Source organism: Pleurodeles waltl, chromosome 2_1 (assembly GCF_031143425.1).
Source record: "Pleurodeles waltl isolate 20211129_DDA chromosome 2_1, aPleWal1.hap1.20221129, whole genome shotgun sequence".
Taxonomy (NCBI): Eukaryota; Metazoa; Chordata; class Amphibia; order Caudata; family Salamandridae; genus Pleurodeles; species Pleurodeles waltl.
This window is the reverse complement of record NC_090438.1, coordinates 59,868,963-59,896,519: the sequence shown is the minus strand read 5'-3', so window position 1 is coordinate 59,896,519 and position 27,557 is coordinate 59,868,963.

The window sequence follows — 27,557 nt, the reverse complement described above, 5'->3', positions numbered from 1 at the left end:
TCGTTCTTGCAGAAACCTCAGCTCCTTCTGTCCGGTAGAAGCTTCTTTGCACCCGCAGCTGGCATTTCCTGGGCATCTGCCCATCTCCGACTTGCTTGTGACTTTTGGACTTGGTCCCCTTGTTCCACAGGTACCCTAGATTGGAAATCCACAGTTGTTGCATTGCTGGTTTGTGTCTTTCCTGCATTATTCCTCTAACACGACTACTTTGTCCTTAGGGGAACTTTAGTGCACTTTGCACTCACTTTTCAGGGTCTTGGGGAGGGTTATTTTTCTAACTCTCACTATTTTCTAATAGTCCCAGCGACCCTCTACAAGGTCACATAGGTTTGGGGTCCATTCGTGGTTCGCATTCCACTTTTGGAGTATATGGTTTGGGTTGCCCCTATCCCTATGTTTCCCCATTGCATCCTATTGTAACTATACATTGTTTGCACTGTTTTCTAAGACTATACTGCATATTTTTGCTATTGTGTATATATATCTTGTGTATATTTCCTATCCTCTCACTGAGGGTACACTCTAAGATACTTTGGCATATTGTCATAAAAATAAAGTACCTTTATTTTTAGTATAACTGTGTATTCTGTTTTCTTATGATATTGTGCATATGACACTAAGTGGTACTGTAGTAGCTTCACACGTCTCCTAGTTCAGCCTAAGCTGCTCTGCTAAGCTACCATTATCTATCAGCCTAAGCTGCTAGACACCCTATACACTAATAAGGGATAACTGGGCCTGGTGCAAGGTGCAAGTACCCCTTGGTACTCACTACAAGCCAGTCCAGCCTCCTACAGGTATAAACTATTCACACCGTAGGTAGATATAAACTATGCACACCATAGAACGGTATAAACTAGGCACATCGTAGCAAGGTATAAACTATGCACACCGTAGCTAGGTATAAACTATGTACAGTGTAGCAAGGTATAAACTATGCACACCATAGCAAGGTATAAACTATGCACACCGTAGCAAGGTATAAACTATGTACAGTGTAGCAAGGTATAAACTATGCACACCATAGGAAGGTATAAACTATGCACACAGTAGCAAGGTATAAACTATGCACACTGTAGCTAGTTATAAACTATGCACACCTTAGCAAGGAATAAACTCTACACACCGTAGCTAAATATAAACTATGAACACCGTAGCAAGGTATAAACTATGAACAAAGTAGCATGGTATGCACACCGTAGCTAGTTATAAACTATGCACACCATAGCTAGGTATAAACTATGAACACCGTAGCTAGGTATAAACTATGCACACCATAGCTAGTTATGACCTATGCATACCGTACCTAGTTATAAACTATGTACACTATAGCTAGGTATAAACTATGCACACCATAGCAAGGTATGCACAACGTAGCTAAGTATAAACTATGCACACAGTAGCAAGGTATAAACCATGCACACTGTAGCTAGGTATAAACTAAGAACACTGTAACAAGGTATAAACTATGCACACCGCAGCAAGGTATGCACACCATAGCTAGGTATAAACTATGCACACCGTAGCTAGGTATAAACTATGCACACCATAGCTAGTTATAACTATGCACACCGTAGCTAGGTATAAACTATGCTCACCGTAGCAAGTAAAAACTATGAACACCGTAGCAAGGTATGCACACTGTAGCTAGGTATAAACTATGCACACTGTAGCTAGGTATAAACTATGAACACCATAGCAAGGTATGCACACCGTAACTTGTTATAAACTATGCACACCATAGCTAGTTATAAACTATGCACACCGTAGCTAGGTATAAACTATGCACACAGTAGCATGGTATGGAAACTGTAGCTAGTTATAAACTATGCACACAATAGCAATCTGTGCACACTGTAGCAAGGTATAAACTATGCACACCATAGCTAGGTATAAACTATGCACATCGTAGCAAGGAGGATGAGTGCTGCTGTTTCTCCTTCGTCGAGCATGGTCCTGATGTCGTCTGTGGCAGCAATGAGTGCGGTCTCGGTGCTGTGGTTTTTGCGGAATCTGGATTGGAAGGTGTCGAGCGCCTTGCTGTCTTCCAGGAACCGGGATAATTGGCTGTTCACGATTTTTTCGATGACCTTGGCTGGGAAGGGGAGGAGGGAGACCGGCTGGTAGTTCTTGGGGTCGTCTGGGTCTGCCTTTGGTTTCTTCAGCAGGGCGTTGACTTCTTCGTGCTTCCATCTTTCTGGGAAGGTGGCTGACTCGAAGGAGCTGTTGATGGTGTTGCAGAGGTGGGGAGCGATGATGATGTTTGCTTTGTTGAAGATATTGTGTGGCAGGGGTCCGATGGTGATCCGGAGTGGATGGAGGCCATGGTGTTGGCGGTGTCTTCTATGTTGACGGGGGTCCAGGTATGGAGGAGGTGGGTGTTGCTTGGGACGTTGGGTTTGTTGGTGTTTGTGGTCAGCTGGTGGGTCTAGGGGTTGAAGCTGCTGTGGATTTCTTCTATCTTTTGACGGAAGTGGGTTGCGAGTGAGTTGCAGAACTGTGATGGCGGAGGTTCGTTGGAGCAGGTCCTGGGAGTGGAGAGCTCTTTGATGATGCCGAAGAGTTATTTACTGTTGTGAGCGTTGGTGTCAATGCGGTTTTTGAAGTGGGTCCTGTTGGTGGTGCGGATCAGTTGGTGGTGTTTGCGTATGGCATCCTTGAAAGCGATGTGGTTGGAGTTGGTAGGTTCAAGGTGCCAGGTTTTTTCCATTCTGCGACATAGCCGTTTGGATTCCTGTAGGTCTGGGGTGAACCAGCTGGCCTTGATTCTGTGGAGGGTGTTTGGTTTTTTTTGAGTGGTGCGAGGGTGTTGGCGCAGTCTTCTATTCAGCGATGCAGGTTGGTGGCGGCTGTGTTGGGGTCCGGGGTCCCAGGGGGTGGGGCTCGGGCGAGGATGGAAATCAGTTGATCCGTTGATATTTTGCTCCAGTTGCGTCGGGGGGGTTGTGTGCGGTGGTGGTGAGTAACTGGTTTCTGGTAGGAGAAGTGGATGCAGCGGTGGTCTGTCCAGCTGAGTTCAGTGGTGTGGCTGAAGGAGACGTGGTTGCTGGCTGAGAAGACGGCATTGAGTGTGTGGCCTGCGGAGTGGGTGGGTGAGGTGACGAGTTGTTTGAGGCCGAAGTTGGCGAGGTTGTCCAGCAGGTTGGTGGTGTTGGTGTCGTTGTTGTTTTCTAGGTGGAAGTTCAGGTCGCGGAGGAGGATGTATTCTGTGGAGTCGAGGGCGTTGGCACTTACGATGTCAGCGATGGCATTGCAGAATTGAGAACGGGGGTATGGGGGTCTGTAGATCAGAGTTCCTTTGAGGGTGGTGTTGGCGTTGATGTGGATTTTGAATTGGAGGTGCTCTGCGAGGTTGAGGGTGTCATAGGTGCTACTCGAGACTTTGATGGAGCTTTTGTGGACTATGGCGATTCCTCCTCCTGGTTTGTTGGTGCGGTCTCTTCGGGTGATTTTGTAGCCTTCAGGGATGGCTATGGCTATGTCAGGTTCTGAGGCTGAGTTTGTCCAGGTTTTGGTGAGGAAGGCGATGTCCGGTGAGGTTGAGGTTAGTAGGTCCCATAGTACAATTGCGTGTTTGTGGATGGAGCGGGTGTTGAGTAGGATGCAGCTGAGGTGGTTGTTGGCAGGTTTGTCGCAGTGCTTTAGGGTGCAAGTGAAGCGGCAAGCTTGGCAGGAGAAATGTCCCTTGGTGTTCTTTGGGGAGGACTGAAAGCAGGTGGGGGGGGCGTCCTAGATTGAGGGCATGGGCAGGGCTCAGCGGCGGGAATGGGCTAAAAGGATAGAGAATCGAGGAGGAGGGAGGGGGGATTCAGTGGCTAGTTGCTCGGAAGCGCTCAGGAAGCACTCAGGAGAACGGGCAAGAACAGTGGCAGCAGAGTGGAGGCGGCACGGGGCAGCAGTGTATGGAGCAACCTGCCTGCCTGAAGCAGGGTCAACGGTCGCTTTGTTCACCACGCTGCGGCTGCCATAAGAGGGGAGGTGGGAGGGAGTGGCAGCTGGGAGGAGGGAGGGATTGGCGAATGGGAAAGCGGGGGGGCGGGGCCACGGGGCTCAGCGGCGGGAATGGGCAAAAAAAAGGATAGAGAATCGAGGAGGAGGGAGGGGGGCGGGACCGCGGGGCTCAGTGGCGGGAATGGGCTAAAAAAGGATAGAGAATCGAGGAGGAGGGAGGGGAGCGGGCCGCGGGGCTCAGCGGCGGGAATGGGCTAAAAGGATAGAGAATCGAGGAGGAGGGAGGGGGGCAGGGCTCAGCGGCTGGTTGCTCAAAAGCGCTCAGGAAGCGCTCAGGAGAACGGGCAAGAACAGTGGCAGCAGAGTGGAGGCGGCACGGGGCAGTGGTGTTTGGAGCGACCTGCCTGCCAGAAGCAGTTACTCCGTCACAAGGGGGGCGAATATCCCATCCGCTGAAACCTAAATCCCATAGGATATAATGGGATTTAGATTTCAGCAGACGGGATATCTGTATTATTGTGACGGAGTAACTCATCCACCAATATCTTCTGCCATTTCTACAAGCTGTAAATAACAGGTGATACTGTTCACCAGTATAATGCTACTGAAGTATGTGTGAGAAATTTGAGTTTCTTGTCAGTTCAAGAACACATACCCTTCAGCGGGGTCCCAGTTTCTACTGGGTATTTCTTTTCATGGGCAAAATGTGTATTAAACAGGAGAAATCCTACAAAATGTGCATGTTATGTGATACAGGAATGCTTTTGGGGTTTGCTGTGTCATATGGTTATAACATGTTTGCTCATAAGAAGCTCCTTAGTTCAGAAAAGGTAACACTGTGACCCCCTATGTCTGGTATGGCTGAAAGATATTTTCTGCTTGAAAAGCCGATCTTGCAAGTTACAATCTCACTTTCAATTTTTGAATAAGATACCTGGCAGAAGGATAATATGGATAATTTCATACACATTTCACAAATATTATACTTATTTTGCAATTAAAAAAAAAACTTAAGCTTTGCCCAACCCTTCCGTTTGCTCATAGTTTAGCATTTATTAGATCGTATGGGACAAATGTTATGAACTATGCAGATGACAGACAACTGCTTATTTCCATACACAGTGCGGTGCCCTGCCCCCTTGATATGTTCCATGGAGTGCTTGACAGCACTTACATCATGGTTGTCGCTTAATTCTTTGAACTTCAATCTGGACAACACTAAAGAGTTGAGCTGCATTGATAATGGCCTTACAAATGCTCTACCTGGTAACTTTTGGCCAGCATACTGGGAAACTGTGCCCCGCCCAGCTGAGGTGGTTCAAAATTTGGGATTCCATATGAATGATACGCTCGCCCTCACTAAGCAGGTTAATCAGGTAGCTGCACCTTGCGTCTCGTTGCTGCAAGTTTTGCGCAAAATGTTGCAATTTTTCTCCCAATCTGTTCTCCCGCTGGTGGTCCAATCCACTGTTTAGATAAAATTGGATCACTTGCTGTGCTGCCCTACGCCAAAGTGAAAGGACAGGGACATGTTTTAAGAAAAAACTCGAGACATGGCTTTTCTCACAGTAGTTGCCATATTCCTTCTTTCTCTAACTATACCGTGCATCGCTGGTACACTCCTTTAAGTAGCTGCGCACTTTAGAAATCTTTTTATATTACATTACAGGAATGCACTGGTATTTATACAATATGGTGCATTTCTGTCCTTTCCCCCTGCACTGGTGCTGTTTCGGCAGCCAGGCGCCAACACAGGCACCCCTGCACCACAGTGCAAGGGTGCCTGTGTTTTCGGCAGGATTGTTTTTGTGCAGGAAGGGGCACCTTCCTGCACAGAAACGATCCACGTAGGTGGTTTATTCTTTCTATGAATGCAGAATGCAGCACACATGTAACGTGGAAAAAAGAAGGAGAAATAAAGATATTTCTCCTTGTCACACTTGCCCTGGGGAGGTGTAATGTTTTGACACATTTTCAGTTGTACAAGTCCTCGCAAATCTGGGAATGCGTCAAAACCTATTAGAATTGCTTGGGAAAACCCACCGCAACGCCCATGGAAAGCCTCCCTGGCACAGAGTAAGGCACTGCAGTGACTTGCACAAAGTGACTTTGTGTGGCATCATAGATATGATTTAGTAGTCCACATTGGTTGGAGCATCAAAAAAAGTGACACTCTGCCAGCGCATGGGGCTCATATACATGCCCCACTGTATTTAGAGTCTCCAGCTGGTCTCTTGAACAGGTTACTGTAGATTCACAATGTTGCTGCAAGACTTTACGATGGCCTTGACATTCTTCTACTTCTGCTGTCCTAGATTCACTGCATTGGATGTCTTTTGTTGAAGAGAAACAGCTTTAAATATTTATGTTGTGCATCTGGGTCCTTCTACAGGACAGGTCCCTATTCCCTTCATGCTTGTTGTCAGACTACACTCATGGGATGCGCACCTGAGGCCATATTGCCCTCAGAGCACACTGCCCCTGTTTGTTCCACGGACATCTTTAAGCAGGTGCATGAAGCGAAACAGGGACATTGGGACAATGAACCCTGTTACAATGAATACGCTGCCCCCAGGACAGCTGCATTCTTGTGATTCCCTATGGATCAGCGCATTAAAATACGCAGCGGCTGCTTCAAAGCCGGTCAGTGTTTCTCTGTGCAGTTGACAACCAGCTGTCACTTTAGAGAGGGGTTCGAGATCCCCCTGCAGGTGGGTGCAGTGACTGACTGCATCCGCCTGCAGGGGGCTATCTGGAGGGTCCGTTGGACCCCTTTTCACCACATGAGAGGGCTGACCTCAGAAGGCACATTCACAGTGTGACACATTTTTCTGGAGCACTGTTAGTGCACCTCCTAAGGTCGTGTTTACCTCTATGCCAGTGTCATTAACACATCATGGGTGCAGAGGCAAAGTGATTCCCTCATTTGCATGGTACCATGACCCAGTTACTAGTCTCGCTTATGCTGTTACCTCAGCCTAAAGACACTTTTGTAGGTAATACCCACCCCACCCCATAAAACTAACATAACATAATATTTCATGCAAAAAATGCATAATGTGCTTTAACACCATTGCCACACTAACCTCACCTCTCTATGCACAGATTTACCACAATCCAGAGCTATTGGTTTCAGCAGAGGAAGAAAATTACTTTGATGTTGTTGGACCTGATCCTTTTTGCAGGGTCATCCCCAAACGTTTTGCCTCCTTCCTCCTATTTTTTATGACCTCTTGTTGTTGTCTCTAGGACTCTGAGCACTTTATCACTGAGGATCAGTGCTAAAGTGCAGGTGATCTCCCTTCTAATGTTGGTATGATTACACCTAATTGGCCCATTTAGTTTACCTGTAAGTCCCTCGTACAGAGGTATCTCTATACCCAGGACCTGTAAATGAAATGATACTAGTGGGCCTGCAGTGCTGCTTGCGCCACCCACAGAAGTCGCCTTCCAAACCTGTCTCAGGCCTGCTAGCGCAGGGCCTGCATGCGCAGATTGATGCCACAGGGACCTGGCATCTAAATTCACTTGCCAGGCTCAGAACTCCTCTTTTACTACATGTAAGTCACCCCTAAGGTACGCCCTCGCTAGCCCTATGGGCGGGGTGCTATGTATGTAGAAGGCAGAACATGTGCCTGGTTGTGGGGCCTGTCCTGGTAGTGACAAACAGCCTATTTGGTTTCTCACTGAAGTGAGTGCTGCCCTACTCATAGGACTGCATTATGTCCTATGCATTATACCTGCCCTGCCCTGCCTTGTGTCTAAGGGGCATTGTCTGATTTATGAGGGGTAGCGTAGGCATGTTTGGTATGGTTGTAATGGTGGTGAGAAATGCTGCTTATTGGTGTAGGTGGATTTTTTTATTACCATTACAGAAATGCCACTTCTAGAAAGTGAGCATTTCTCTGTGCTTATGACTCTGATGTTTTGCAGCTTGACTCCAATCCACATCTGGGACAGAGAGACAGCTGGGCTTTGTTCATACTTTTAAGACTGCCCGTACACAGGGATGGTGGACGTGTCACAGAGATGTATCTGCATATTTAATGGTCTTCCTGGGCTAAGAGAAGGGGAGGCAGGGCACACCTGCATTTGTAAAGGATGTGCCCTGGCCTCACGTAAGGGCCTCGTTTACCCCCAACTGATGTCTGGAGCCTGTGCTGGAGGAGAGAGGGGACACTCCTAGAACTAGTTGTAAGTGGTTGGAACCTCTTCTCCCCTTCTTTGTAAGTGTGTGCAAAACTGAGTATAAGTACAGGGGATTTTCCCATGTTTAGAGACACCTTTGAAACAAGAAGAGACACTCTGGAACAACTGACATGGACACAGAATGCTGCAGTGGGGACTCACCAGGAACTGCCTTGGACTGCTGCTGTGCTGATCTGTGACCTGCTGGGTCACTAGAAGGAACTGCCGCTGACTGCTTCTCCCTTGTGCTGGCCTGTTGTTGGGCCCTACTGCCCTGTGCTTCCAGGTGTGTCCCCAGGGGCTGGGTGCTGTGGCACCTGCCTCCCTGAATTACTAGTTTCTCAGCGAGAGGACAGCGCTATATTTGAAAGCTCCTGTGTTGGAGCTTACCGCCTGACGAGCGCTTTTCTTATATTTACTTAGCACCTTGACAGCGATTTTCTTTTATTTACTGAGTGCATTGAGAGAGCTTTTCTGTGGTTGCTGCTGGGAGAAATCACCGCCGCAACCCGGGCAACTTGGAATGTCGGAGCGCGTCGCACTCCGTGAAGCACCCCCAGGGCACGATGGAGCAAGATCTGTAGCAAGCGGGCTCCTGGTGGTTCCTGCTGGGGTGAGGCGTACTAAGAGGAGCGCCCCAGGTGGGCCCATCTTCTTGTGTGTTCACCGCTGCAGCCCGGGAGAAGGAGGCTTGGGCACCATGTTGGGTGTGGGTGCAGGATCGTGGGCAGGGTGGAAGCCTCATCGGAGGCCCCCCGCTACACCAGGCCTCCATCTCTGTTGTGTGGCTCGCAGGTGGGTGGAAAACCTCAACGGAGGTCCCCCGTTCCCTCTGGGCACCCTCTCCATGCTTTGTGGCTCGTGGGCGGGATGATAGCCTCGATGGAGGTCCCACGTCCGCGCTGGGACCCTGTTGGTTGGTGGAGGATCGCAGGCGGGTGGTAGCCTTGATGGAGATCCCCCAATACCGCTGTGTCTCCCCCTCTTCCACTTGCTTTTTGTGGCACATAGCAGGCCGGGGTGGGTCCCTGGCCCTGAAAATACTGCACGAGGATCGTAGCAGAGGAGCTCCACGGTTGGGACACAGACGTCCCTGTTTTTGCTGCATCATTTTGGCACCTTGTGCGAAGGGCAGATCGCACTCACCGGACCTGGTGAGAATATTGCCAAGTGGTATGTGCACTCCTGCTGTTGTGTTAGGGGTATTCATGAGATCGTTTTTGCAGCAATGATCATGTGTTTTGTGATGACCTAAGCAGTTATGGAGATCTGTTTTCCATGAAGTGCCCTTGCACTCTCCGATGTACCTTGTATGGGCATTTAGGATGGTATGATTATGAGGGTGTGTGCGTTGTTGGTAATGTGATTACTATGACCTTATTCATTCACGATGATATATGTTTATTATGACATGTACATTCTCTTAGCAATGCTTTCCTGACTACTGCTTGTGTTGCAGAATAACCAGTAACCTATGTGTTATGTGAATACTGCTGGCTCTTGCAGAGTAACAGTACTGTGTAATGTTCTGACAACTGCTTTGGTAGCAGGGTATTACTGGCATGTTGTGTTTGGTCTAATGATGTTGTGTACAATACAGTTTATTTTTATATAACTTGGTGTTGTGTTTCCTTTGTGGTGGGGATAGTGCGTAACATGTATTGTGTGTGTTGTGCAAACGCTTTACACATTGCCTCTGGGATAGGCCTGACTGCTCGTGTCAAGCTACCAAGGGGGTGAGCAGGGGTTATCTTGGGTGTGTAACTTCCTCACCCTGATTAGAGCGGGTGGGTTCTGCCTGGCTTATGTGCATATCCTAGACAAACAGAAACCCCATTTCAGACAGATGTGCCTCAGTTTTATCATATAACCAATGCAGTAAAACTACTTACATAAGGTTTACATCAAAACTAGAAATGTACATAGCGAAAATGTGCCATAATTGCATTACACCACATTTTTAGGTCTCTCCTACTGACACATACAGCCATATGATGTTGAAGACATAATTGAACAATACAATACAATACATATAGAATGCTTGAGGTCAGCGAGGGGACTATATTTGTATTTTTCTTGCTGCGTGCCCTCCGAATGTATTGCTTTATTTGCTCTCTTTGAGTCTTGTCCACGTTTATATTTCTGTATTTATTGCTTCATTTATTTTTCTTTTGCAAGGACTTACCAGTTGCACGGTGGTAGTAGCCGGCTTGCTCTTGCACCTCAGGCCTCTCCTGTTACTCACTTCCTATTTTTTTGTGTTAATTTTTTTTGGGGGGGCCAGCATCTGCATAGGTCAACTCAGGGGTCCCCATCTGTGCTCCATCCCACAATAACAGTTCAAGCCCTAGTCCTCTTACACCTGGAAGGAGGCAACGTCCTGGCAAGTGGCATCCTAGAGTCCACCCTGTCTCCCCTGAAATGCATCCTTCATGCAGCCGCAAAGCTCATCAAGGGACTGAAGAAATGCAACCATGTCACCCTTGTGTTCAAGGCTGGTCCCCTCTGCAAGCCTGGACCATCTTCAAGATTAACTGCACCAATTACAAGGTATCCACATCAAGACCCCTGTTTCCCTGGCCAACAAACAAATAATACCTGGAGGTCATCACCAGGCATGGAGCGCTGACATTGCCAGACTGGAGACTAAACTTTGCAGGAATGAGGAAACAAGAAAACAAGCTGATTCAACCTTTGCGCCAAGGTGGAAACAATACCCCTTCAACATCTGAACAGTACCAGCCCTCCTACAAATCATAAATGAAGTGAAACTCACCTCTTCAAGGAATACTGCCTCAAATATCCTGATGCCTTACCCCTTTCACTAGCTCTGCATCCTTCCCCTCTGAGTAACCCCATGATGCTTGGTCTCTGAACATTGTTTCAGTTACTAGCCAGCAAGGTTTGTGCTTTAGAAATACAGAAGCAATCATACATCCAAACATACATTCAGCAGGACATCTGAAATGAGAGCAGTAATCGTAATACTGTGTGGGGTTTATCCTCTTGTATTCCTGCTGAACTGTGCCATTGCCCCATTCAAAATGGTTCAAACTCTATCCTAATATTCTGTTTAGCTCTCTGTGGTGTTGGCAAGGTGATAATAGGCAGGTTGCTAGGTCTAGATGTCAGGAGCAGTAGTGTTGCAATGATAAGCTTTGATTTGGCAGTGACCAGTAACATCAGTAAAGCGAGTCAGTGAGTTGAAGTCCACATGGGTGAGCCCAGAAGGGCCAATCTGAGGTACCATGAGCTTTGATAACTTTCCACCTAAGACGAGGATGCATGAAATACTGAACAGTGATCTATCCGATTGAATCCTGACTTTTTCTTCCCTCAGCAGACGCACTGGGTTTTTGTTCAGCCCATCATAAAAATCCTTTATCACTGCCACAGCCATCACAGCATGGGACCAATGAATGAACGTATGCAGGAGTCGCTCACATATTCTGTTCAATACATCAAACACGCTCTTCAACTCAATATGCCACTATACTCCATTCTACACCTGCCACTTCACTTTGACACTTTACTCCACTCTATGCTACGCCAATGCCACACCCCTCCCATGCCTCTTAATGACACTTAAGCCACTCTACACCCTTCCACAACTATTACAGGCTACTCTACGACACACTATGCCACTCCACACCACTCTCCTCTACGTCACAAACTTTTAGCCGTGCTGAACAGCAGCCATGGTGGGGTACAACATGGATAAAACCCATTTGCAAGCCAATAGTTGTTGTATAGGCAACATCTATTGCCTTTGCCAATGCTTGTTAAATCAGGCACAGACCTCTAACAAAAAAGCTACAGTTGTCACATTGACAGGTCGAGAAAATACAAAACTAGTTACCGTAGAGGACTCACTAGTACTCATTAGATTCGCCTACTGCCATCGCCTACTGGATCCACTTGTCGAGTCCTAATTTTGCAAGCAGAAAGAGCAGTATTCATTCTTCACGGGCAGACCTCCCCTAAAATTATATCATCTCCAATCTGGCTGACTCTCTGCTAAGTACACGGCACATATTTGCTTCTAATTATTGCATATGACGCAGTCAATGCCATAGCAGGCAGAGCCCCAAGCAGAAACATTTCCTAATACACCCTAACCTGGAGCCTTAGATAAATCCCACTTAATATTTAAAATGCACCAGTCCTCCCTGTGCCAATGTAGGTTCCAGTCCTTCTACCTTCCAGGTCCTCTATAATGTAACATACTCCCACCAAGCATTTGTGCATTTCCCGCCCTCCCAAATTTCAATAAGCCACTAAGACCCAGATTTAAGAAGGGCCTAGAGCCACCTAGTGCCACATTAGCATCATTTATTTTTGCTGATGTGGCGTTAGTTTGGCAAAAACGCTGCGCCAAATTTACAAAGTGGTGCAATGCACACACTGCACTACTTTGTAAACCCTTGCACAACATTATGCCTGTGGCAGGCATAATGTATGCAAGGGGGGCGTTTCTCTTTTAGGAGGCCAAGAAAAATGGCACAATGGAATCTATGAGATTCCACTATGCCAAATTTAGCAGCATTTTTTACGCCTGCTCAGAGCAGGCTTTAAATTGAGGCACACCATTTTTTATAATGGGCCACCATGTACTTTGCAGGGTTAGCGCCAACATTTTTGGACCTAATCCTACAAAGTACCATAATAGCATCAGAAATTATGACGCTATTGATCCTAACATGTGCCATGGTGCACCATATCATTAATACAGCGCACCCATGGTGGCGTTAAGGGGGCGCAATGGGGCGCAAGAAAAGTGGCGCTTCATGTAATGAAGTGCCACTTTTCTTAAATCTGGGCCTAAGTGTCTTGTTTTGTGACCAGAATGTTAAGAGTGAACAGTGGCACATTCATCCTAATTGTAACAGGTATATTCCATTCCTGTATGTCTCATGAGACCAAGGGGGTCATTCCGACCCTGGCGGTCATGGCCCGCCAGGGCCGGGGACGGAGGAAGCACCGCCAACAGGCTGGCGGTGCTTCCGGGGCAATTCTGACTGCGGCGGTAAAGCCATGGTCAGAAAAGGGAAACCGGCGGTTTCCCGCCGGTTTTCAACTGCCCCAGGGAATCCTCCATGGCGGCGCTGCTTGCAGCGCCGCCATGGGGATTCCGACCCCCTTCCCGCCATCCTGTTCCTGGCGGATTTCACCGCCAGGAACAAGATGGCGGTAACGGGTGTCGTGGGGCCCCTGGGGGCCCCTGCACTGCCCATGCCACTGGCATGGGCAGTGCAGGGGCCCCCTAACAGGGCCCCATAAAGATTTTCAGTGTCTGCTTTGCAGACACTGAAAATCGCGACGGGTGCCACTGCACACATCGCACCCCTTCGACTCCGCCGGCTCCATTCAGAGCCGGCATCCTCGTAGAAGGGGGTTTCCCGCTGGGCCGGCGGGCGGCATTCTGGCGGTCGCCCGCCGGCCCAGCGGGAAAGCCAGAATGGCCGCCGCGGTCTTTTGACCGCGGTGCGATCATTCGGCGGTTCCCGCTTGGCGGGCGGCGACTGCCACCCGCCAATGTAGGAATGACCCCCCAAGTCTGTTTACATGTGACAAATCCACTGTTAGCCTCCAACTCACTGTTTTATGTTCCCTACAGTTTCTTTTGTACAACGTTTCTATTCCACTATTCATGCTTTTTTCAATACATGAATAAATATACATAGAGCAGATTCCTCCTGCAGGAGATACAGAGGTAAAATCAACTCTTGTTGTTCCTGCTGCTAAAGACATCCCTCCAGGCGTAGGTTTCAGTGATTATTGTCTTAGATAAGTATGTGGTAGAGCCACGTCTCACTTATCACAGTGGAGATGAAAGGAGTAAATACATTGTTCACAACGATGTGGACAGCCAGGTACTCAAGTGGCAGGCACCACAATCGCAACAGACCCCCCGGTAGCCCCAAATGACAATATATCAACACATAGGGGTCCATAATGTAACTTGTTCAATACTCTGGCCCGTTTCAAAAAGATTTAGCAGTGACTTGCTCTTGAATTACCCTCATATTACTTTTTAGTTTCAGGAATAAGAGGAGAGTACTCCTAGCATACTACTGGCTGAGTATGCCTGGCTTACATCCGTAATTCCAGCGTAAGGGCCTGATTTAGAACTTGGTGGATTGTTACTCCATCACAACAGTAACGGATATTCCGTCCGCCGAAATCCAAATCCTATTATATGCAATGAGGAATTAGACAAGTGTTATTCATACTTACTCTTAGCTAAATATCTAGGGCCTGATTCACAATACTCCTGATTTTGTGGAGTAAGCCATGTGAACTCTTGACTTACTCCTGGATTCACTTGTATGCGAAGAGAACTACAAACAATATGCTTGATTCACAAATATTTCGATGTGACCTACTTTTATAGTAATTCTGTCTCACTCCTGGATTCCAGGAGTATGTCACAAGCATGTTCGTGGCTGGTTCTTTAGAGACTGGGGTAGATGGCGTATGTAGCTCTAAAACTCCATAACCTGCCATAGAGGAAGAAACCAGGTTCACTGGGCATTTAAATGGCTGATCTCTTGCTCCAATGATTTTTCTGTAGTGTAATTGATGTTGGAGAAGACAAATGTTTAGAAAGAGATGGAAATAATTCTTTAGAGGGTTAGTGTGATCAAGTACAGTGCTTAATTTGAGCCGGTGGTTTCTAGTGCGGAGCACCGGCACTTAATTTTGAGGACCGGCACTTATTTTTCTGCCTAAAGCATTTACTGCGAGCAAAAGACTCAAATGAGAAAGACAAGGAAGAGAAAAAAGAAAAAGCGTCACAAAGGGAGAAAGCAGCAAGCTGCAAGAGTGAGGTGAAGGGGCAGGGAGTGGCTGTAAATGGATGGAAGAGGCCCGAGATGGTTTTAGGATTACGGTGCCTCGTATTCCGTGCTCGCACTCTTAATTGTAAAAGCTCCGTGTTTCAGAGGAGACATCTGGGCATCGGCACGTTTTTATTTACAAATTAAGCACTGAAATAATTCCACGCATGAGGGCTAAGGCGAGTTAACACAAAATGTGCGCCCGTCGATTCACCTAGGCGCCCCTTCTTTTCATTTTTTCGAATGTAGGTGCCCCAGGTAACTTGAACCCTGGGCCACGTCCTGTAGCGCCTACAAGGACGGAGCTGCCCGTTTCACTCTTCACACGCTATTGTTCTGTAACTCAAGCAGCGTGTGAGCACGTAGGGGCCGTGACTTGTATCGAGACAATATATCCTCCTAAAACAGGAACTTCCATCCCCAGGTCATTAGCCACAGTCTTGGCAGGCACTATTTCCACCACAGAAATTGAGTACATGGCAAGTGGGGGCAGACGCTCTGCAAACACATAAATCTTCTAGCAGGGCGCTTTCATTTGCTATACATTTCGTGCATGCATTGAAAAGCTCCCCCAAAATCTATAGCAACCGTTCTGGGACTTTTTTCATTAATGCATTCAGCAGCTGAACAATGGCTCATGATCTGGCATTACTGCCCTGCCACATGTGCTGTAAAGATCTACAAAGTATGCCATATTTTTTGCAGTGTTCATGCCGGAAGCTGTGTAAAACCTGAGCCATTTTCATAAAAGTATGGAAATATGGAGCATTAGCTGAAAAAGAACAAAACACCTGCCAAGCCAGGCGTTCTTCTAAGTAAGTGCCTGGATGCAAAGAAAGGAGCTGATTTAGAGCTTCCTGGCTCGGAGCAGTTCTCCAGAGTGAGGCAAATTGTGAGTGAGAGGTGTGTATGTGTGACCTGCTCAGCACAAGGCAACTTAATGGCCACAGCAGAGCCCTCTGGGAAGGGAAGGCCATGGAGGCGGGGAGCAGGATTCACAGTCTGTTCTCCTCTCTGCGACTTATGTATGCGGAAAAGATGGGTCTTTGATGGGAGGGAGAAGGCCCCTGCATGGAGGCGGATGTGCGCCCCTACCATGAGTGTCCCAGTTGCATGGACATCTACAGCAGTGGTTCCCAACCTTTTGACTTCTGTGGACCCCCACTTTACCACTACTGGAGCCCGAGGACCACAGGTTGGGAACCACAGACCTATAGGGCACACTTTTTCTGTTTGCACAACAGCACACCTTAAAGCAAGTGCGTCGGGTGCAAACAGACAAAGTGCCCCCCATTAGGCAGAATGCGCTGCCCTGAGGGCAACTGTGAACTCACATTCAAGAGCGATATGGAGCTGCCCTGTGTTTCTCTGTGCAGGCGGAAACCCGCCTGCCCTTTCCAGAGGGATTAGAGCGCCCCTTGCAGGCAGGTGCGGTGGCTGCCTGCACTCGCCTGCAAGGGGATGTCTGGGGGGATTCTTGGAATCCCTTTTCATCCCTCCAGAGGGCTGCCTTTAGAAGGGCATTGGAAAATGGCACCACCTTTTTGTGTTTGCCTCTGCGCTCAGGTCAGTAATACGGCAGGGGTGCAGAGGCAAAGAGAGTCCCTTATTTACAAAGGGCCACGCCCCCATGCAAATCAGGGAATGCCATCTAATGATAATGCTCGCTCTATATGTGTGCCAGTGCTATCTGTATTACAGAAGCAACCCCAAAGTGCACTCGGGGTGCATAAAGCGGGCGCTGATGCCCATTGCGCCCCCGGAGCACTTTGTGTAATGTAGCCCCAGGAGCCCTGGCACTGATTTTTGGTCATGGGCGGAAACAGATCCTGTGGGCACCGTGACCCAGCCCTGTCTCATGGTGATGCAGTCTTACTAGACCGGGAAGGTTGCACTAAGCGCTACCCTCATAGCCTGGAAAGGCTAGTTGGAGGTGAGGATTGCAACCCCAGACAGGAGATATGGATAACACTCATTCCTAAGGGCTGTGGTGGGAAAACACACACTGGACGAGAGGAGCAGAGCATCCTCTGTGCAGATCAAAGGTCTCTGATTCAGAAGGAATTACTGGTCAATGGTCCTGGCTCATTATTCGCAGAGATGGTGGGTCCAATAAGGTTAGCACTGTAGGACAAGGGAATCATAATAGAGGGGAGGGCTTAGGCCTTTTAATGTTTCTGAGGCATATTGCAGCGGATGCTGACAGCCAGGTGTGCCCTGGTTACTCACTTGGACTGCACTTGGGATCAGTCATCATTTTAGATGCTTCTGCTGTAGAAAACTCTCCTTCTGACAAATGACAGGACAAAGGGGAAGGCAATTCAGAAGAGCCGATGCTCACACCACAAAGTTCAAGGGACCAGGCACTAAATCACATCTGTGTCTGAATGTGGACTATACATGTGGGAGCATGAGACCTGCAAGTTGTCCATCTGCATGGAAATATCACCAAGACTTCAAACTGTTGCAGCCAGGACTGGTGACCAAGGTCTACTAGCCTCCCTGTTGGGCGAGGGGACTAGGAAGTCAAGGCCACTTGGCCTGAGCCTGGATCACCACCTGCCTGCTAAGACCAGGTTAGCCTGTGAGGAGTAGAGCACCTAAAGGGAGGGCGGCCTAGTTGCAGAAATGTCTGGCACCATGCAAGCTGTCTGGTGACACCAGAGGCCCTGACATGTCTTCTGGAAGACACTGCGAGACGCTACAACCCTTCAGCATCAAGAGGCCAGAGCACAAGAAGAAGAATCCTGGGTCTCCGTGAACTACACAGCTGCTGTTAGTTGGATAAGGCCACTTCTAGGCAGCCTTAGTGGGGAAGAGAGGACTTCGGGACACCACCCATGACAAAGTTTGCGTGCCAACCTTAAGAGACCCTGACACAAATCAGAGCAATTCCCTACGGGGAAATGATTAGGGTTCGACGAAATTGCACAGACCCTGACATCTTCAAACAAGAACTCAAGAATTTGACACACCGCTTCCAAGCACGTGGTTACACCAAGGAGCTTATCTCTACAGCTAGCAAACGCATATCCTCGATAGACCAACACTCGCTTCTCATCAGGGGCTCCAAAAAACCGTCGAAAACATCCAACAAACGTCCCGTCTCTTTCATCACTCAATACAGTCCTGCTAGTAAATCTATACTTCGTGTTCTTAAAAGACACTGGCACTTACTACTTCTGGACTCATGTCTAAAAAACTATGTCAATAGCTCACCGACCATGACACATAGCAGGGGACGCACACTCAGAAACATCGTGTGTCCCAGTTTTCTCATGCCCCACACACAGAAACACTCCCCATCGTGGATCCCAGTCAAACCCAATGTTTTTTTCAAATGTGGTTGCTGTATTTCGTGCCAAATGGCTCTCAACAAAACTACCTCTTTCACTTACAATACTAAGACCATTCACAATGTTAGGAGCTTTATTAATTGCAACACCAGATATACAGTCTATTGCATCATTTGTGTATGTGGCCGGATCTATGTCGGCAGCACAGTACGTCCACTCAAAGAACGTATTCAGGAACACATAAGAGCTATTAGAAACTGTAACACCACATACCCACTGGCTGTTCATTTCAACACCTCACATGGCGAGAGGGATCTCTTAAACATCAGATTTCATGGGATTGCTCAGGTTACAGCTCACCAAGATGGGGTGACAGAACCAGGGACCTCCGTAAGTGTGAGGCCAAATGGATTCTGAAACTCCATGCAGTGGAACATGGACTGAACACTGACCACGAACTGCACTTCTTCCTCACTTAATTTTGTAATGAACTGCAAGGCTCTAGGATTAATCACTTGTTTCATCTATTGTTGTATGTTTAATTGAATATGTGAATAATTGAGTACTCAGCATATATTATATGGACATGCAATTTTCGCTAAGGCTCACTTCATTTCAGTATATGATGTACTTCCTCCTGCCAATCTGGAATGTAACCCCCTTCACAGTTGGCTTGACTGTAATCTGTCTCTTCAAATCTGTTACTGAGTTTATGTACTGTTTTTCTATTACCATTACTTTCTGTTGTCTGCCTTATATACGCTACTGAATGTACCATGTTCCACATTTGGACGTTACTGCTATACTTTGTGCTCTGTGCCCACTGTTTGGTCCTATAGCTTGTTCCAACAACACTACCCTATACTTATCCCGCTAATGTTGTACTACACATCTGGGAGAACACTTTCCAATACGTCTCTATATTCCATTCCTCACATTCACTAGCATGCTTCACCATATCTCGCTCCTGTTTACTTGGAAGTAGCTCACATCAATTTGTTTGTTATAAACTATTCACACCTTTTAAGTTTTGTTCTTATTCTACCTCTGCTTTCTTACTTTTTTATTCCAACTTAACCTCTCCAAAATGGCCGCCTTCTTTCAATCGCCTTCTATACCTTTGCACATACCATTCGACAGCATAGTCCTTTTTCTATGTTGCTGCTATTTGTATTACTCTTAAACAACGCACGGGGCTCCCACACCCCAGACGCGCTGCATCGGACGGACTAGGCGCTCCACGCATATTATACAGGTACCTTATTGACTGCCATTAGATGTTTTATAATGCATACGGGACATTGTTGTCCCTCCGCGTATCCTTTTCTCTAGCTTTCTGCGCTTTATACCTTCTAACAAACTCATTACACATCGCTTTACACAACGCCTTTTTAGCGTGCTTTCTTTAATAATCTCACCACGCAAGAATGAGCGCCCAAATCCAGGGGCGCCCCATATTCCCTTAGGTTACCATCCTTTAAAGTAGACATTTATTACCGAGTTTGCCCCTTTGCCTAACACGGCATAATTTTTCTACACTGTTAATCTTGTACCACATAGACGATTTCTGGCCTCGGTTTTAAACCACTACCCAACTGGCATATCATCACACGATCGTAACATTTACGGTCCCATGCACATCTTCTCAGCCCCTATCTTTGGGCCCCCATACCCTCTGGATATTTCCCTGTTGCCATCTTCACAGGGGTTTTTTCCGCTCACGACCGCAGGACTTATTTTCACTACAGACTCTCTCGTTCTTATAGGGTCACGTTTGGAGGCTTATCAGGGCCTCTACATCTTTAGTTTCGATTACTGGACCACAAAATACTCGCAGTTGCCGGGCTTAATACATACTACCTACTTACCTTCATATCGGTTTGCTGCTACCTTTCCCTTGGCCGGACGGGCCCAGGTATGTTCTTGGGTTTATTCCCCTCTATCACGCTTCCCTCTACTTAGTGGTTCTTTTCTTTTGACTGGAATTCTATGTTGGACTTTTCTTTTCACTACTATCTCATATCTGTGCACTTATATATTCCAATGCATTTGCTCCACAATTTTTTCACTCTTTATACACTTAGAGTACCACTACAATGATTATATGCTCAATACTAGACGTTCTCCGGTCTTTTACTCACCAATTGGGACTTCACGGTATCACTTGTTCTTGCCATGCCTTTTATTCTCCACTCGCTTGCGTGTGCATGATCAAGCACTCACCTGAAGCGGATCACGGGCACACTATATTTTATAATTTTTATTGACACATCATAGGCATATTTCCTTCAGACAATTGTACATACCAGTTTGTATTGATTACTGTTTTGCAGCCTTGATAAAGTCACTTGTGTGACGAAACACGTGTTGGCTGTTTTCTGCAAGACGATACTAATCTACGACAAACTTTGTCTATGAATAAAGACACCGTTCAACACCAACTGGGAATCAGCGCTTTTTTCTCTCCGCTTCTGGAATCATACTACCAGGGATACTCTTCTCCCACAACATTTCTGGACTCTATACCTCTGAGTGCCTTGGTCTTTTTGCATTTAGAGAGTGCATACTATTTTGCAAGCTGTATTTATACTTGGGTTCTTATATTAAATACTGCTTTTGTCATAAAATTTAATATGTAACTTGACAACCAATTTATAGAGGGTTTCTGTTTGTACTTTGAGCCTTGAACCTGTGTATTCCTTGCACCTGCCTCGCCACAAGAAGTTTTGGAGTGCTCGACCCGCGCTACGACTGAGAGTCAAGTGCTGAAGCGCTAGTATTTAGCTGAGCTGTATGGCACCATAATACGTCAGCCCCAGGATAGCAGGAGTTTAAGACCAATTGGGCCCATTAACCCCTGCCTGTCCTGTCACCCTCTGAATGACTCAACCTCAAGTGTATAGCTCACATTTGACCAGGTTAGGGGGGAAGGTGTCCCGAGTATGTTCAAGATGACTGGACCAATCCCAGATTTTCAGGTTATCCATCCATTATAAATCCATTATAAATTTACATTCACTTCATTTTACGTGAACATATTTATATAGTCCGTTCCATCATGAAAATCTAGCACAAATTTAACCCCTTTAGCTGCTGGACCTCCCCCCCTCCCCCCTACCCCCCTCAGGCTGAACCCTTTTTTGGCTATTTAGGATGGTTTGCGCTTAGGCCTTCATAACTTTTTGTCCACATAAGCTATCCATGCCAAATTTGCGTACTTTTTTTCCAACATCATAAGGATTGTAAAGGTACCCAGAGTTTGAGGGTTCCCCTAGAGGAGAACAAGAAATAAGACAAAATACAGCAATTTTTTTTAGTTTTTTTCAGAAAAATTGGAAAAGGGGGTGTAGCCGGGAGTTCGACTCCCCAACTACATCCCACATAGAATCGGGAGCGGAACGCCGCTCTGCTAATTCCTGTGGGCACGAAATCAAAGATATCGGGAATCCGGATGGCCGGATTCCCGAACACGTACCTGTGAGAAGCAGGGAGGAGGAGACAATCGCCGAAGCCGGGAACCCGGATATCTGGGTTCCCGATACCTTAAAGAGAGAAGACGGACTACACGCGCGGAGCGCGTTGAAAACAAGAGACGCCGAGGGAGGAGAGAACGAGGAAGGAGGAGAGCAACTAGACGAAATAAGAGAGGTAATCCACGGCCAAACACTGGTGGAGGAGCAGACGAGTACCGGTCGAGACGACTCCGCTACGGGACAGGACGGTCCCAAGGAGCTTGAACACCGCCACGTCCCCGGAGGGACGTGGCTAAGTCAGGTACGGTCCTGCTTGAAGGACAGACTTCGTTATATAGTGGGTAGGGAGGGGGTTAGTGGAGACGAGTAGAGAGGGGGGGAAGGAAGAAGGAAACAAAGAAGGGAGAGGGGGTTTGAGAAGGGCACCCGAACACCACTAATGAGCACGGAGACAAAAAGGAGCTATTAAACAAATTAAGAGACTAAAACCCACGGAGGTGACTTCACTGGACGCCTGAATCTCTTTCTATTGCTTTTATTCTTTTATGTGGGGAGAGGACCCTTATACACTACTCTCTCTCTCTCTCTCTCTCTCTCTCTCTCTCTTTCTCTCTCTCTCTCTCTCTCTCTCTCTCCCTCTCTTCACAAAGAGAATACCTCACAGTCAACAAAACCTCGACTTACCGGTCTTTTCGTTCCTCTTTTTCCGGTCTTCCTGGAAACACTGTCGGGGAAAACCATCTTCAGTCATCAGGAACCCTGGGGAAGAAGAGGACAGCGGAGATCACCAACCAACAGACCATAAACATTGAAAATTGCAAATTAAAACTTACACAATAAAACCACGTTTATTCACCCTTCCAACTGAGTACCTTCGTCCTTCATATCGCTATACCCACTGCCACAGGGGGCTTCAGAAAAAAGCATGTGTTTTTTTTCCTTGAAGATGGGGTTAACAAAGGGTTTGAGGTGCTAAAATCACAGTCTTCCCAGCTTTCAGAAACAGGCAGACTTGAATCAGAAAACCAAATTTTTCAACACAATTTTGGCATTTTATTGGGACATACCCCATTTTTAGTATTTTTTTGTCCTTTTAGCCTCCTGCCAGTTAGTAACAGAAATGGGGGTGAAACCAATGCTTGATCCCGGACAGCTAAATATTTCTGGAAAGTAGTCAATATTCTGAATTCAGCAAGGGGTCATTTGTGTAGATCCTACAAGGTTTTCCTACAGAAAATAGCAGCTGAATTAAAAAAATATCAAAATTTAGGTGAAAAAAGCAGCCATTTTTCTCCACATTTTACTCTGTAACTTTTTCCTGCAATATCAGATTTTCAAAAGTAATATTCCGTTAAGTCTGCTGGTCTCTTCTGGTTGAGGGATATATAGGGCTTGTAGGTTCATCATGAACGCTAGGTACCCAGAGCCAATAAAGAGCTGCACTTTGCAATGGGTTTTCATTTTATACCGGGTGCACAGCAATTAATTTGGTGAAATATAAAGAGTGAAAAAAGGTATCAACAAAACCTTTGTATTTTCAAAAAGGAAAGATAAGGTGTTGAGAAGCAGTAGTTATTTTCATATCTCTGAATTCCGACGTCTTTTTTACACACTGTCTTACATTTGGAAGGAAAAACTGTAGAGAAAGACAAGGGGCAATAACACTTGTTTTGCTATTCTGTGTTCCCCCAAGTCTCCCGATAAAAATGGTACCTCACTTGCGTGGGTAGGCCTAAGGCTCGCGACAGGAAACGCCACATGGGCACATCACACTTTTACATTGAAATCTGACGTGCTTTTTGCAAAGTACCTGGCTGTAGATTTGGGCCTATAGGTCAGCCAGCACCTAGGTAAACCTACCAAACATGTGCATTTTTTAAAACTAGACACCTACGGAAATCCAGGATTGGGTGACTTTTGAGGCTCTCACCAGGTTCTGTTACCCAGGATCCTTTGCAAACCTCAAAATTTGGCCCAAAACACTTTTTCCTCATATTTTGGTGCCAGAAATTTCTGTAATCTGAGAGGAGCCACAAACTTCCTTCCACCCAGCATTCCCACAAGTCTCCCGATAAAAATTGTATCTCATTTGTGTTGGTAGTCCTAGTGCCAGCTACAAGAAATGCCCCAAAACACAACGTGGACACATCACATTTTTCCAATGAAAACAAATGTATTTTTTGCAAAGTGCCTAGCTGTGGGGATTTTGGCCTCTAGCTTAGCTGGCACCTATGGAAACCTAGCAAACCTATATATTTTTGGAAGCTAGCCGCCTAGTAAAATTCAGAATGGGGTGACTTGTGGGGATCTCACCAGGTTCTGTTACCCAGAATCCTTTGCAAACCTCAATATTTGGCAAAATAATACGTTTTCCTCACATTTCGGTGATAGAAAGTACTGGAATCTGAGAGGAGCCACAAATTTCCTTCCACCCAGCGTTCCCCCAAGTCTCCCGATAAAAATGGTACCTCACTTCTGTGGGTAGGCCTAGTGCCCGTGTCAGGAATGGATCACACAACCATCAATGTTGGTCCTTACATGAGAGCAACTGTTGACCCTGGGGTGATCCATTCCTGACTCAGGCACTAGGTATAGGCACTCAAGTAGGGTAGCGTTTTTATGAGGACAGGTGGGGAAACATTGGGTGGTGGTAATTTTGGGGATCCCAGCATATTCGTGTAGTTTGTGTGACAGAAATGCAAGAAAAAATTGAGTTTTTATTCAACATTTCACCTTTGCAAGGTGGTGGCACACTGGTGGTAACCTACCCATTGGGACTTCGGCCGACACGCTTTTCTGTCCACCGAAGGCATAATAAGGCCCTGTGTGCCTGATATTTTCCTTCACTGACAGCTTTAGATGGCCAGAGATAAGCCAGAAGCTCAAGTTATCAGGCATCCATAAACAGTGCAGGAATTTACAATGTACTAAGTAAAATGGCATTTTGCCTGCTGGCGCACTCTCCGTGAATTGCAAAATGCAACTTTTGGGCCTCTTGTAGTAATTAGGCATTACACCTAGGTGGTACCATTGGGCTGCTCACTCACCATCTTATATGGAAATGTTGACCTTGTTGGTACCTGAACAAACTGCGGAGTGGCCCACTGATATATGGGTATTTTGCATTGTTAGGCAATAAATTGAACCTTGGACACAACCCTTTTCTCTTTTCACCCACCACCCAGAGAGCTGCTTCCTGTTTCAGCACCCTTCTTCTGCAGTTTAATGACACCTTATTTCTTCGCTACTAACACAGGTGCCTTTTCCAGTGACTCTGTTTTCCCCTCAAGACATAGACAGACCTGCCAACTTCACCAAAACCTCAGAGTGTGAGGAGGGGGTGGGGCCTCATGCTGAAAAGCACCTAAGAGACACTTTTGCCCCCCGCCCCAGCTCATACCCCCATCCAAAAAAAAAGCTTGCTGAGGCTGCTGCCTGTGTCCTCAGGTGTTATCACACCCATTAATGGACATCAGCAGTTAAAAGCCTCTGACAATAGCTGAAAACCTCTGTTAGCAGTGGATTTCAGCTCGTTTTCCCTGCCACCATGTGATATTGGCTCCTCACTGGGAGACTGTGTGAGGGGAACCAATATCGTGTGTCACATGGTGGCACCGTGTGAGTTGGCTGGTCTGCATAGAGGTATGACTGGGCCTTTGATTGAAAATGAAAGAGGACTAGGATAGTCTGACTCAAAATAATTGAAAGAAAAGCCATTTGAGTTGTATTTTACGATACCTGATTGGGGTCTGCTTGGGCTGACACTTTTATAAGAAAGTCTTAAGTTATCAGACTAATAGACTCAAGTGCATCATAATGGTACAAATTCCCTTCAGAAATTCACAGACTTCCAACAAAGCGTAAAGTGTTAAATGAATAGCATGCAAGATGTCTCACGCATCCACAAAGAACTGTGAGCCAAGGGTATAGAAGTCATGCCTTCTCCTAAAATGCTTACTGTTGTTTTAAGGAGTAAATAAAAAGTGCTGAATACCCCTATAGGTCTTTTGGCACTGAAGCCTTAGATGAAGAAGATAATTGGAAGATTGTGAGGAAAAGATAAGAGTTCTAAGGCCCACATTATGAGTTTGGCTGTCCACTGGCGGCAACCTTGTGGCGTTTTAATTGGCCCAGGGAGCTTTTTCCCTTGGGTCATCACACTCCCACAGGAGTGAGACTCACATGGGAGTGCGTGCTCTGATTGGCTGCCAGCAACATGAGAAAAATGTTGCTGGCACCCATTACAGGACCCGAAAACTTAGTCCCTTGTCCTGAAATTAAACATATACAAAATAGTATGAGGGGGCAGAGTAGGGATACACTGATTCCCTAGATCCCATGGGAGTCCAAGAGGGACCCCTGTGGGGCCAAAAAAGAAAAAAAAACTGCAAAAAATACTGCAATCCTACAAACCTCTTATAGGATCAAACAAAATGGCGGCTGGGCCACATTCAATAATTATAAGCCATGTGGTCCCCCTCCCTGAGCTTCCAGAGACCCAGGAAAGCCCACCCCTGGGATTGAAATGTGATTATATGGGGAGGGGGACTGTGTGGCATCCCCCACCCAGAGCCTCAAGAGACCCCGGGGATCCCACCCCTGGGGCCAAAAATACTTTACAAGGGGGCTGCGTGGCCCTCCTCCCCATGCATCAACAGGTACCAGGGAGTTCAACCCCATGGCTGCAATTTCAGAAAATGGAGAAGGGGTTGCGTGCCTCCTTCCCTAGCCTCAAAATGTTCCAGGTAGCCCACCCCTGGGGCACAAATGTAATAAAATGGAGTGGGGGGCCCTCAATAATCATAAGCCCCAGGAAGCCCCCCTGGGGCTGTATTCATGAAGGGGAGGGGGCAATGCAGCCCCCTCCCCAGTGCTCTGGTGGCTCCAGGGAACTCACCGTCGGGGCTTATATTTGTTTATATGGGAAGGGGGCACGCGATTCCCTCCCGAGCTGGCTGAGGTTCCAGGGAGCCCAACCCTCTAGGACGAAATTTGATTGTATGGGGAGGGGGCCTGTGCATCCCCCCTCCCTGAGCTATTAATGGCCCTGGAGACCCCATCCCCGGGGCTGGCTCAAATGCTATGTTCTGGGAAGCCAAACACCCTGGACATAGCTGTGTTTGCTCTCAAATGGCGGAAGCATTTTCAAAACTCCAGCTAAGCGTGAGCAAACACCAAGTCCACTCCTAGTGGGTGGGAGTGTTGAAAATGCTCCTACCTGCTGGGAGCTGACTTTTGATCTGTTTCTCAGCCCACACTGAAGCAGGCAGGGAAACAGATCAAACTATTGCTCCCACCTGGAGGAAGAAGCACTTGGAGTTGCTCCCTCCAGGTGGGAGCAATCCCGGCTCCCGCTGTATTCAGGGAGCTGGATGGGGCCACTTGTCCTGTGTAGGCACCAGGGCATCCACTTTTAACAGTGGAGGGTCCCGGGGATGGGTCCTTCGGGTTGAAATTGATCCGAGAATGGGGGCCATGTGTGCGCCTATTCCCTTTATTTAAAAGGGTGCCCCTGGGGAATGGGGTCCGCAGGGCCCTACAAGGTTCGAGGAGCAGGGTACGCAGACCCCCTGCCCTTTTAACATTTACGTATGGCCCTGAAAGATGCTGTCCCAGGGCCTAATGAGGCTTGGGGAGGGCAGCACACAGTGCATTGTTTCCTTTCCTATGCCTTTCTCTCACAGGAAGATCCAACATGTGACACAACATATTAGATAATGCTACACACATACCATGCTACACAAATATACAGATCCCAATACAGTGAAACCTGCTCTCAACCCCGGCCAATAAGACTGCCCAGAACCTTC